This window comes from Sciurus vulgaris, assembly GCF_902686455.1.
Source record: "Sciurus vulgaris genome assembly, chromosome: 5".
Taxonomy (NCBI): Eukaryota; Metazoa; Chordata; class Mammalia; order Rodentia; family Sciuridae; genus Sciurus; species Sciurus vulgaris.
In genome coordinates this window covers 150,064,235-150,077,134 of record NC_136465.1, presented here as the reverse complement: position 1 = coordinate 150,077,134, position 12,900 = coordinate 150,064,235, and the positions used below count along the sequence as shown (strand labels likewise).

At 39.6% G+C, this 12,900-nt stretch overlaps 1 long non-coding RNA gene across 1 annotated transcript in view; it reads left to right on the top strand.

The window, feature by feature from the left end:
• Positions 1–8,131, top strand: part of LOC306660765 — a 99,988-nt gene extending 91,857 nt beyond the window's left edge. Inside the window, exon 4 of the long non-coding RNA XR_013763739.1 lies at positions 7,102–8,131. This is a non-coding gene — a long non-coding RNA (uncharacterized lncRNA). The remainder of the gene's footprint in view (positions 1–7,101) is intronic.
• Positions 8,132–12,900: the final 4,769 nt, after the last annotated feature.

Below are 12,900 nucleotides of genomic sequence, written 5' to 3'. Positions count from 1 at the left end.
TCAAATTTGTATGCTTAACAGAAGAATGTTATTCTTATAGGTACATGTCCTTAAAATCAATTCAGCTCATTTTTCATAGTGTTGTATAGATGGAAAGTACTAGGCATTAGAGATGAACATGAAGTTAAAATAAGATAAAGATCATACAAGTATATTACTAATATGAGTATGACAAATTCCATAATACAGACAGTAAGAAAATGAAGGACTAGGGATGTAGCTCAGTGGTAGAGCTCTTTCCTAGAGTGCCTGAGGCCCTGGGTTTGATCCTCCTCATTGCAATTGGTCAATCAATTGAAAATAAATTAAATTAAAAACTAAAGAAGTTGAAGAAATCATATTTGATTATCAGAATTAAGTCTCATAGAAGGACTGATGTATGAGTTGTTCCTTAAAGAATGATAGAACTTTGACTGAGGGAGATTAATGGGAAAGTCATATCCAGTGGAAAGATCTGCATGGTAAACATATGGGTGTGTTCAGGGTAGAGTAAAAAGGTCAGTTTGGGAAATGAAGGCTAAGAAAATAGTTTGGTTGATATTGTGAAGGACAAAGAAGTTGCCAGTTTTTTTTTTTTTTTCCTTCAATAGAAAAAAGGAAGTCATTTGAGGTATAAGCATGTGAAAAAATATATGATCAAAACACTTCTCTAGGGGAAGAGTAATTGAACTTTGAGCAATTATACACTAGGCACTTTAAATTACATCATCTTTCTATACTCTTGTAATGAAGCACCATATTATGAAGAAAATTGAGGCTTAGAGAGTTTGGGAAAATTGCTTAAGATCACACAACTGGGAAGAGAGAAAACCAGGGTTTGAGTATAAATTTGTTGGATTGTGAAATTTTGTTTTCCCAGAATGGAGTTTGTAGTGGTCTAAGTGAGAAGATACAAGAGCTGAGAGGAGGCATTGAGAATGAAAGGAGTCAGATATTAAGAAGATTGGATGGGAATGATATACTGAAAATGGGTCTTAGTGACCTTTGCAATGGAATTTAAGAATGGAAGGGAGAAAAGGATAAAAAAAGAGGAGAGGGTCCACAACGATTGAGGTTTCTGTCCAAAATAACAGTGGCACCACTCATAGAAGCTGGGGAGTCAAGTGGAAGAACTGGTTTTGTGGAGGAAGAGGATGAGTTTGGTTTTGCACATGTTTGCTTTGTGGTATTGGAGGAACATCTAGATATCCGGTTGGAAGATTACAATGCAGGTCTGAGCTCATGACCAAAGAATTGGAAGTGATTCATACAGAAGTGATTGCTTAGTGAATATCATTGGAGGAAAAGTATATTTGGACAAGAGAATAGGGCCAAACCAAGATTAGAAATTGGGTTTCAGGGTAAGCAGACCCAACAAAGGATTCAATTCTTAGTTTTGAAAATGTGACTACTGTAGGGGAAGTAAAGAGAGAAAAAAACATTTGATTAGAATCTGATAGCCTAGAGACTTTGGGATGTGGACTCAAGCACTCCACAGTGACAAGAATGTTTCCTTATATGTTTGAGCGAATATATTTTTTTACTACTTGCAAAAATGACCTAGAATGACATCCTGATGTCACAGAAGTGTTGTATGAGGCCTGGGGTACTCTGGGATGTGCACCAGTGATTCAAACATTGGCATTCCTACTTGAGGATGCTTGACTAATATCTCCCAAAGCCCTGCCTTTAGGGGTTGTTAGCCTGCAGGACATATAGGTTTTTCCTCCACATTTGTTCCTATCTTTTCCAACTAATTCTGATAGAACTTCCTGATGGCTGAGTGGAAATGGCATACTGGAATAATCTATAGACAGAGGTTTGACTCCACTGTACCCGAGTGCTTGGGTCTATGTCTCTCTTCCAGTAAAGAGCTGGCAAACCAGTGCAATCACCTTTGAGAGTTTATGGAGAAAGGCAAATTCAAGCAAGTGATTCATAGATTACAAGGATGAAAAACAGGAAATGAGGGAGCAAAGCTGTAATCAATCTTTATAAATGGTTAGTCAATCCTCCCTTCCTACATGGAAAAAAAATCAGCTGTGAGGAGGCATGGTGTCCTTTCTAAACATCAACATTCTTGAATTTATGAAGTGCTGGTTCATGATGCTTTATTTATCTGAAGTCTGATTTCATTTTTTCCTCCAGATTCTCATGCCCTTTCCTCAATTCACTTGTTCATGGCCTTCGTTTTGTTTCTTATCAATTATCAGAGCCCAGAATGAGGCCTGGCACATGGTAAACATTGGGTAGACATGCATTGAGCCCATGTGCCCCTGTGTCTACTTGTTTGTTCTTTCACTCATTCATCGTACAAATTTTTATTGATTTTTAAAAAAATGTATCAGATTCTGTGCTTTTTCTTCAAGCTAAAAAGGTAAATCAGTTGTCCCTTCCATAATTATGCTCAGAGCCTAGTGGCATGACAATGACATAAACAAAATTATAGTATCTCTGCATAAGCACAATAATAGACTGTGCATGTTTGATGCAGACCCATAGTGTGGAGGATGGAGAGGAGGAGGGGCAGCAGAGGTCACAGGAGGCTTCCGGAAGAAGGAAACCTCCCTTCCTGTACTTTAGAGATCTTCCAGTATTGATTATCTTTTTTGCTTTGTTATCTTAAACCTCTTCCTGTCTACTGTGTCTTTCCCACCAACCTTTAAATGTGTTTAATCCTTCACCATCTTAAGAAAAACAATCCTTCTCAGTCCTGCCTCCCCCCAGTGATCCTCCCTCACCTACTTTTCTTATCCATTCTCTCCGGACCTTTCTGAAAATCCACTGAAATCAGGCTCTGGTCTTGACCTCTCCCCCAAATTGCACTCCATCAAGTTTCATAGTGACATCTTGGTGGCCAAATGCAATGGAGACTTTCCAGCCCATTTTCTCTTGGTCTTTTTGGTTGTGATTGCCTCTGTGGACACCTCCTTCATGCTTAATCTCCTACTTTTGTTACTGTCTCCCCACTTTTCTGTTTCCTTCTACTTTCCTGTCTGCTCCTCTTTACTGTTTGCAGATTATTCTACAGCTCACAATTTAAAGAGTGGTAAACATTGGAAATGGTCAGGGACCTCTTAAAACTTTGTATTTTCTTGCTGAGAAAACTTACCTATTGTGATTCTATTATAACTTTTATCCTGAATATTCCTACATGATTTTTTGCAGTTATGATCAATCTTCTGAGCATCAGACTTTATTCCTGCCTCTAACTCATCCATTCAATAAATATGTGCTGGTACCCACTGTGTGCCAAATACTATTCTTGAGATGGAGATTCAGCATTAAACAAAAGCCTTGCCTTTGTGCAAGTTCTACTAAAGAGACAGTAACACACACACACACACACACACACACACACACACACACACACACACACACACACCCCTTTCAGATGTTGAAAAGTCCTGCAGAGAAAAATAAAGCAGATAAGAGAGTGCTGGGGTGTGAGTGGGGGATTTTTTTCTTGGTAAAGGGTGATCAGTAAGTCCCTTGTAATTAAGTAGGGACAGTGAAGAGAGGAAGGGAGGGAGCCATGCAGATATTTGGGGAAGAGCTCAATTGTCAGAAAAAAGAGCAAGTGTGAATGGCGTTACTGTCCTTCCCTGTTATCCCTGACTATGAGTAAGAAATTCCAGCTCCGGAGAGTCCTCTACCCTGGGATGTGAGGTGGATAATTAAGGGAATCAGTGAGTGACTGGTGCCATTTTTATATTTCCCTCCATGTCCTTCCATTCAACAAATGGACTTCTTTTCTTGCTTAATGTAGTTGAATCATACAGGTGGGCTAGGAAGAATTGAAATAGTCTCTGTAAATTACTGGCTACCCGAAGTCATTTGGCAACAATTATCTTCCCCCACAAAACCACTCCTCCACCCATGTCTTGCTGTGAGTGACAGGTACCAGTGTCCACCCTGTTACCTAAGCCTGAAACCTGAGCATCACCGCTCTCATCCCCAATATTGTAGGTGACATCTTCTCCCAAATCTGTCTCCTTCAGTCTCTGTTTCCCCTACATAAAAATGCCATACCATTTGTTCATTATTCTGCTCTTCCATTTGTCTGAATCACTTTCCTCTTCTTTCATGTACTTGGTTAACTCCTGCTTATGCTTTGCAACTTGGCTTGTGTCTTAGTCCATTTTCTGTTGCTATAACAAAATACCTTAGGCTGAGTGCTTTATAAGTAAGGAGGATTTTATGGTTAATGATTCCATGGCTGGATCCAAACAACATGCTACTGGTGTTCTGATGAGGGTTCCCTGTCTATGTCACAACATGACAGAAAGGAAACTGGCCACATGCAGAATGGGCCAATCAGGTAGAATGCCTTGTTTTGTAACAACCTACACTCATAAGAACCAACCAGGACCCTAAGAGCTACATTTGTTTTTTTCTCTCAAGGGTGATATTTCCAGTGACCCAATTACCTCTTGCAAGGCCCTACCTCTTAAAGGTTCATCACCCTGCTATAGTGCCCCATTGGGGACCAAGCCTTTAACATGTGAACCTTTGGGAGATTGGCTAGCACTTCTTCCAGAAAACTTTCGACTTTGGTTAAGTGACCCTTGCAGATGCTGCAGCCCTCTCCCAGTCATTGTTCTTATCACAGGAATATAATTTTGCTTGCTTGCCTGTACCCCCAACTCTCTGAAAGCAGAGACTCTGTGTGTGTGTGTGTGTGTGTGTGTGTGTGTCTGTTTTATCACTATAACCTAGTTTCTGGCATACAGTGAATATTCAGTAATTACCTATGGGATGAATGAAATCATAAACCAAGTGATAACTGAGCAGAATTGAAGGATGAGGTTACCTAGACAAAGGGGTAATGAAAACAGTGTTCCAGGGTGCGTGCACTGCTCCGATAAAGACACAACAGTGAGAGGCATCGTGATTAGTGGACAAACTAGGAGCAGTCTGGTGTTTCTGGGATGAAAAGCATAAGTGTGGAATTGACAAGAGGTTTGAGAGGCAGCCAAATCATGAACAGCTTATTAGTCAGGTTAAGAGGTCTCAACTTGATCTTGCAGACGATGAGGAGGTTACAGGGTTTGCTTCTAGATCACCCATGCAAGTGGGTCTGTGAAGATGAATTTCGAGAGCAGTAAGAATGCACACTAGAAAGAGTGGTTAGGAGACTGCCCCATCCTTTCCTGGCTCTGCCTTACAATCTGTTCGTGTTTGTTCAACTTAACCTCCATTATTTATATTATGGTCATCAGAATTCTAAGTTGGAGCCCACGACCTCTGCTCCCTGGGTGTTACTCTGTGATTATGATCTGTTACATGACAGAGGAGATTTATGCAGATGAAATTGAGGTTGTTAATCAGCTGGAAAGGAAGATTATTTGGACTAATGTGATCACACAGTAGAGAGAAGGGAAGCATGAGAGGGATTCAGTGTGAAGGGAATTCTGGGTTGATTTTGAAGACGAAAGGGATTCACGAGGAAAGGGACCAAGTGTTGTCTCTAAGAGCTGAGAGAGGCACCTTTGGTGGCAGCCACCAAGGGAAAAGGGCTTCAGTCCCACAACTATAGGAAATGAATGCAGTGGATATCCACCTGAGCTTGGAAGCCTGATACTGCTCAGTCTTCAGGTAGGAGCTAAGTCCTCCATGCTGCACAGCTGTGACCTAATCAGTGTATATTGTTTTAAGGGGGAAAGTGTGTGGAAATTTGTTAGGCAGCTATGAAATAATAATACAAATTTCAGAAAGGTAATGCTTATACTACATTTAGTTGGAAGGATGCTGTTATTATCTTCTTTTGCTTTAAATCAACTAACACTTGGGCTTCACAGAGGACCAAGAGCCACACCAAATACTTGAGAATCGAGATCTCATTTAACACCCCAAACCATCTCAGGTGAGAGGCACAATCAACAATCTACATTTTATATAGAAGAAAACTGAAACTTGGAAAAACTAAGTAACCCGTCCAAAGTCAAGCCAGCAGCAATTGGCAGGGCTGGAACTTGACCATATGCTGTCTTCCTCAGTCACAGACCAGTCAAAAGGTTTTGTGATTAGTGCTGGTGGCATACAGCTGTTTCCCTGACAAGATGGGCTAGCTTATTCATAGGACCGGACAATGGGAATAATTTTCAAATTCAAATCGTGTGTTGTTTGGATAGATTTTGTTGAGGATAGGTTAGAGAATCATCTCTGGCATGATATCATTTTACTCTCATTTGTGTTTTGTCATAGCCTAGACAAGGAGAAGGAAGAAGAAAACGAAAAGTAATTGGAGGGAAACGGTTGGAACTAATAAAAAAAAACTGGGCTTGATGTGGGTTTAAAAAGCAGAGGGTTAGTCCCAGATGTATCCAATTTGGCAATTCGCTGTTTCATGTCCATTCAAGCTTGGGCAGGTGTCCTTTTTTCATGTGTTATAGAAAGCTTGAGGCTGTCTGCCTTGTGCCAAAGAGGGGTAAAAGCAATTAAATATTTTAATATTTCCTGCCTATAAACTGTTCCCTGTTTTATTACTTCAAATGCACTGGATTTAAAAGGAGGTGTGAAAAACTCCTGAACCATTCATAAAAGGCTGCAGCTGCTTGAGCGGAGCGATGCTACATGTTTTTCAAAGGAATGTTTTTGGTCTGAACACCTCGGTCCACAGACTGCTGATTTAGGGTCACCCCGAAACTGATACAGAAGCATGAAGCAAACAATTATAGTGCTTCCGGAATATATCTGGGCAGAATGTAGACAGCGAGTTCTTTTCCTTGGGGAAAACACAAAGAGTAAAGGGAAGAAATATGAAATTGGTCGTTTAGAGGTTATGGTGCAATGCAGCGTCAGCGCGCGCGCGCACACACACACACACACACACACACACACACACACACACACACAAAAGCAAATCTTTTCCCAGAGTAAGTTAGATAAGTTAGTGGCAAATTTCACATGGTTGGTTTGTGAGATTTCTGCTTTGAGTGAACAGAATGAACAGTAGGGATTTAGGGATTTAATGATTTATTTGAGTGTCCGAGAGACATGCCTTGAAATTAGAAGGGAAAAATTAATTTTTTTTTCTTAAAACCTACTGAAAAAAGTCAAAGTCCTATTTCTCAAAGGTCTTAAAATTTATTTAAAAAGATGTTCATGTTCCCTTTACAGGGATGGTGTGTAACAGAAGCCAAAAGATGACGCCTGTTGAAGATTCCTTTCCACCCAGTGAAGCTTTGTTGAGTCTTCCCACATGCAAGATCATGCTTGGTGCTAGAAAGATTCAAAGAAAGCCACTGTTCTCATCCCGTCCTATGGAATTGGTTGACCTTCTGTGTCAACATGCTAAGATCTTTTTGAACATGCTCTCAGATGTTTCCTAAGGTTTAGTCATTCCCATGACACTTTCCAAATTTTGGCTGTGAATCACCTTATTACACACTTAATTAAAAATATTCAGCCCCCAGTATACTTAAGTAAATTTAGCCTCATCTTAAGCAATAGTATCTATGAAATCACAGGTTTACTATGACAGTTGGACCTTTTCAAACACATCTTCAAATAAATAAAACTTAACACTATCTCTACCTAAAGCTCTTTGGGCCAGATGAATTTTAAAATTTAAAACAATTTTGGATTTGACAAAGGTAATGAATTGCATGTGCTATATATTTTGTATCATCCCTATGGGATGTGGACACTACCCCACAATCAAAGATGAACATTTTCACAGAGGGGTTTCTGAAAATTTTTACTAGCTAGAATGTAGAGTAAATAAAAATGTTAAAAAAAAAAACAAAAAAACTCATGTCAGTTGGAAATTTTTTTTTTTTCAGAGCTTTTTGGATTTCATAACTGCAAATAAGGAGTTCTGGAGCTCTAAGTACCATTTTCAAAAGTCTGTGTACAGGAAACAGTTGTCAGTAATGTTCGATGCATGAATGAATTTTTCTTTCAAATACGCAGCTATGCTGAAATTTTTGAAAAATATTTTAAGTAAAGTATAAATACACATTAAGTAAAGATCTTAAGGACGTACTTCTCCTAATAATTTTGTGTACATATAAACTATACATATGCAAACATACATGCATACACATACAGAAACTTCCACAGGTCTCTTCCTAGTCAATACCTTGTCCAGCTCCATACTATGATAACCAATTCTGAATTCTATGAATGAGCTCCAATAAATGGAATCAAAGACTATATGCCCCTTTGCAGGTGTGTCTTTTGTTCAGTCTGTGAGGTTCCTGTATGTTTTTGTGTGTATCCCTTGTTTGCTTGTTTTTATTGTTGTATAGTATTCCTATGCTAATTTTTATCACCACAGAGGGTGTGCCATGTAAATATTTTAATTAAACACTTTCTTGGGGTGAAGGGGTCTCTTTCTCTTCAAAAGACAGGCATTCACATGAAGAACACTTTCATCAGGAAATTTAAAAGCAGCTGGCAGGGCTCACCAAGTCTGCAGCCCCTTCAGCCGACTTAGAAAACACAGCTTGTGTTGGGATGCTATATATAAACAGCGGTTAGATTCATTTCCCATCTTGTTTTCACCACTGTGGTGAGTGGCTGCAAGCTGCTAGCTTCACCAAATAAAAAAAAAAGATCAGGAGATTTTGAAGAAACATTTTGATTTAATTTTTGGACAGTGTAAAATTTTAGAAGAGGAAATTAAAAGCCCATATAGTTATCCAGCTAGACGATGAAAAGACATGAAAGAGACATCCCCATGATTTTTTTTTTTTTTAAATTTTACTAAATTTGGGATGGTGTTTTCTGTTCAGCCCAGCTGTGTGTGGAATGGAGTGAGCAGGGATGAATTGGGAGCAATCATGAGCAGTTTTCTATTTCCTCTCGGGTTCCTCCGCAGCCCGGCTTCATTTAAAACACGTGAATTGGTGTGAATTACTGGAACTTGAGAAGCACTCATTCTCAAAATACAAAAACACATTCCAGAGGCAAATAGAAAGGATTCGCAGACTTTTGCTACTTTAGACTGATAGGGAGAATTGAGAGCTGAATGACCCAAGACAAGTTGGAAACTAGTTTGCTGGGAGTTTTATGAAGGATTGTATTGTGTCCTTGATTAAAACGCTCCAAAGTGGCTATAGAAATTCTCACTAAACCTGAGAAAGAATCAGAAGGGCTGGGAAAAAAATGTAATCTTTTGTAGGCATTTGATGCACATTATATCATGAAAAGCAAAATAACAGCATGTGGGTTCTAGACTGGCAAATGCCACCTCTGTCATTGTCTAGCTATGCCATATTACATCTCTGGTCTCAACTTTGATTTTTTTGGTTTTTCTTTATAAGCAGAACTATCATAAGCAAACCATGCCAGAGAATCTGAAAGTTAGATCCAAAGATGATTAAAGAACCTGTTGCTTCTTATTTCAAAATACAGGGCCTACCCCTTAGGAAGCTGGTTATTTAGGGGCTCAAGTTACAAAGGGAACCGTAACTTTCTGTGGATTTTTCTTTGGCTGGAAGTTTCCAGTACATTTTCAATTATACTTTGTAAGTATGATTTTCCCAAGAAGGCACCAAAATAACCACAGAGCTAGCCATAGGATCATGTTTCCTTGTTGTTATTTTTTAGACTGAGTACTAGGATAAGTCGTGGAAAATTAATTGTCTGAGAGGCTAAGCGGGGAGATAGGGGCAAATAAACTCAAGTGAGCATTCATTATGTGTAATTGAAAGCTAATCATCTCTTCATCGATAACTATTGTCCAGAAAAAAACAGCCAGATCACTTACTACATCCACAAACCTTGCTGGCCAGTGCTGGCAATAATACTGAAAAATATCACTTTCTGAGTTTATCTCATTACACACTGTTTCACAGCCTCTTGATGGTTAGCATGGGTTCTGATCCGTGGTGAACATTTTTTTACCCCAGTACTTTCTTTTTCTCTGCTCCCTTGCACAAACCTAAGAAGATTCATCACAAGAAGTTTGTACCAAGGCCTAAAAAGTACATCACTGAGCCAGGGTAAAATGTGCTTGACCTGTCTTCATTAAGAGTTGCTTGATTTAATCATCTGCAGCCTGGGAGAGGCAGGTAATAAAATACCAATTTGACTTTAAGGGCACTGATCAGAGAGGAGGGAGACAGACCTTCTATAAAATGTTTTTATTTGTCTTTTTTTTTTTATTGTAAATGAATGGGATACATGTTGTTTCTCTGTTTGTACATGGAGTAAAGGCATACCATTTGTGTAATCATAAATTTACATAGGGTAATGTTGTTTGATTCATTCTATTATTTTTTTTCCTTCCCCCTCCACCCCTCTTTTCCCTCTATACAGTCCTTCCTTCCTCCATTCTTACCACCCTCCTTATCCCTAACCCTAAACATAACCCTAACTCTAACGCTAACCCCTCCTACCCCTCATTATATTTCCACATACGCTTATCATTAGCGAGATCATTCATCCTTCAGTTTTTTGAGATTGGCTTATCTCACTTAGCATGATATCCTCCAATTCCATCCATTTGCCTGCAAATGCCATAATTTTATCATTCTTTATGGTGGAGTAATATTCCATTGTATATATATGCCACAGTTTCTTTATCCATTCATCAACTGAAGGACATCTAGGTTGGTTCCAAATTCTGGCTATTGTGAATTGAGCAGCTATGAACATTGATGTGGCTGTATCTCTGAAGGATGCTGATTTTAAGTCTTTTAGGTATAGGCCAAGGAGTGGGATAGCTGGGTCAAATGGTGGTTCCATTCCAAGCTTTCTGAGGAATCTCCATACTGCTTTCCAGAGTGGCTGCACTAATTTGCAACCCCACCAGCAATGTATGAGTGTATCTTTTCCCCCACATCCTCACCGTTGTTGCTTGTGCTCTTGATAATCGTCATTCTAATTGGGTGAGATGGAATCTTAGGGTAGTTTTGGTTTGCATTTCTCTTATTACTAGAGATGTTGAACATTTTTTCATATATCTGTTGATTGCTTGTACATCTTCTTCTGTGAAGTGTCTGCTGTTCAAAATGTTTTTATTTGTCTTGATACCCAAGATAGAGATCTTTTTTTTTCCTGAAAAGATGATTAATTCTTTTTTTTTTTTTTTTGCATACTGGGGTTGAACCTAAGACCTCATCAGCTCTCTGCCACTGATTACACTCCCAGTCCTTTTAAATTTTTATTTCAAAACAGAGTCTTCCTAAGCTTCCAAGAATGGCCTCAAACCTGTAATCCTCCTGTGTCCTGAGTAGCTAGGATTATAAGGGAACACCATGACACCTGGCAAAAATAGACTTTTTAAGAACTTTTTTGAAAAATGTGAGATGTAGTAAATTGTTTTCTGGTTTGGATAATAGTGACTCCTTTCTCCATAAGATGCTTAGTGACTAATGTCTTATTGTATTGTGTGTATTTTACTTTTATTGTAGACCTTTATTTTTCCACAGGCGAACCACTTTATGATAATTTCTACAAATATTTACTGAAAAATTGAACTAAATAGGCACTTTTTTAGTACTTCATGTATGAAGATGAAGGCGATCAGGTTCTCTCCACTGATGACTCCTACGTTTCTGAATTTGACTCCCTTAAAACATTTGCAGCATAGCCAAAAACTATATTCACAAACACTACCTGGGAAGAAGGGATCACCTCATTACTCAGTTTTGATGCCGGATGGATGGCACCCCATTTGAGAAGCTGAAATATGAGAGTAATTTTGTTTTACTAAAGGAATATTTTCTTTTCCTTTTAAAGACATATAAAACTACTGTTTTTGCTGGGGGAAGAATGAGTTGGGTTTTGGGCTTTTCATGACCAAGTTAAGTAACTCCAAGCCCTCTGCTAACAATGAAAGTGAGATTCCCTTTCACAGGAGGGCTGGTCCATTGGAAGTTGATGATCCCAGTCTGGCTGATCCAACAGGTTTTTACTTCTTAAGGCTTTGAGCACTGTGAGTCAGAGGGAGAGGAAGAGAGAGGGAGGACATGAGCTCATTGTAGAAGGCTGGTATTAGAGGAGAAGGGAAGGATTGTTTGTTGGACCCAAACCAGAACAAGGAGTGGCTGTTATTGCAGCATGAAAATATGAGCACTGTGGGGGAGTGGCTGGGCTGCTGTGGAGTCGCCCTCAGGGCCCCGAGGATAATCTTCCACCGGGAGCTAAGTCACTGGTGACTGGCTCCAGGAGTGAGCTGGTTTTGGAATCTTTTCCCTTTTTGCTTTTCTCTGCCTGGAAACTTGACTGGAGAGGAGGGAGTTTCGCTTCTGCCCTTGATTCACACACACCATACACTTCCTTTCATCTGAACGCTCTGAAGTGAGATCACATTGGTGAACTCATCTGGATTCATCAAGAACTTTGGCATGTGAAGATCTGCCTGGGTACCCATGGTGCTTGGGGCCGGGTGCCGCGCTGCCTTCTGAACGGTGCCGGCATCCAATTGTCTAATAGGATAGAAGTGTAGACGTTTCCCCTTTCCCTTCTCACCGCAGCTTCACCTCTCTGGACAATGGTTCAGATTCTCCCAGAGCTAAACTTATCGCCATTATTAATTTATTTTTACAGGAGTTGCTACTCTAAGGAAAACGAACTGGATTGGTATTTCATAAAGGGATTATGAGAGGGTCTATATTAGTCAGGACCTTTGCATCCAAGTGGCAGAATGCAATTGGAGCTTTGCTAGTAAAAAGGAAGCGCAAAGGATATAACTGGGCTGCAGGACAACCCAAAACAGAAACTCAGATGCCTGCAGGCTTCTTTCATTTCTAGCTGTCATTCTTTTCAACATGTTTTCCTATGGACTTCTTGCACAAGGTCACCTCCAACACTGTGCTTTCAGATTTGAATCCTAGGCCTTGATATCAGAGAGGAATTGTCCCTTTTTCTGAAGTCCCAATCTATACAAGCTTAAAAAGAGTCCAGTCACAGCTCTGTGCAACTTCTCTGACCTGTGGATGGGTTATTGTGATTTAGTGACTCTCA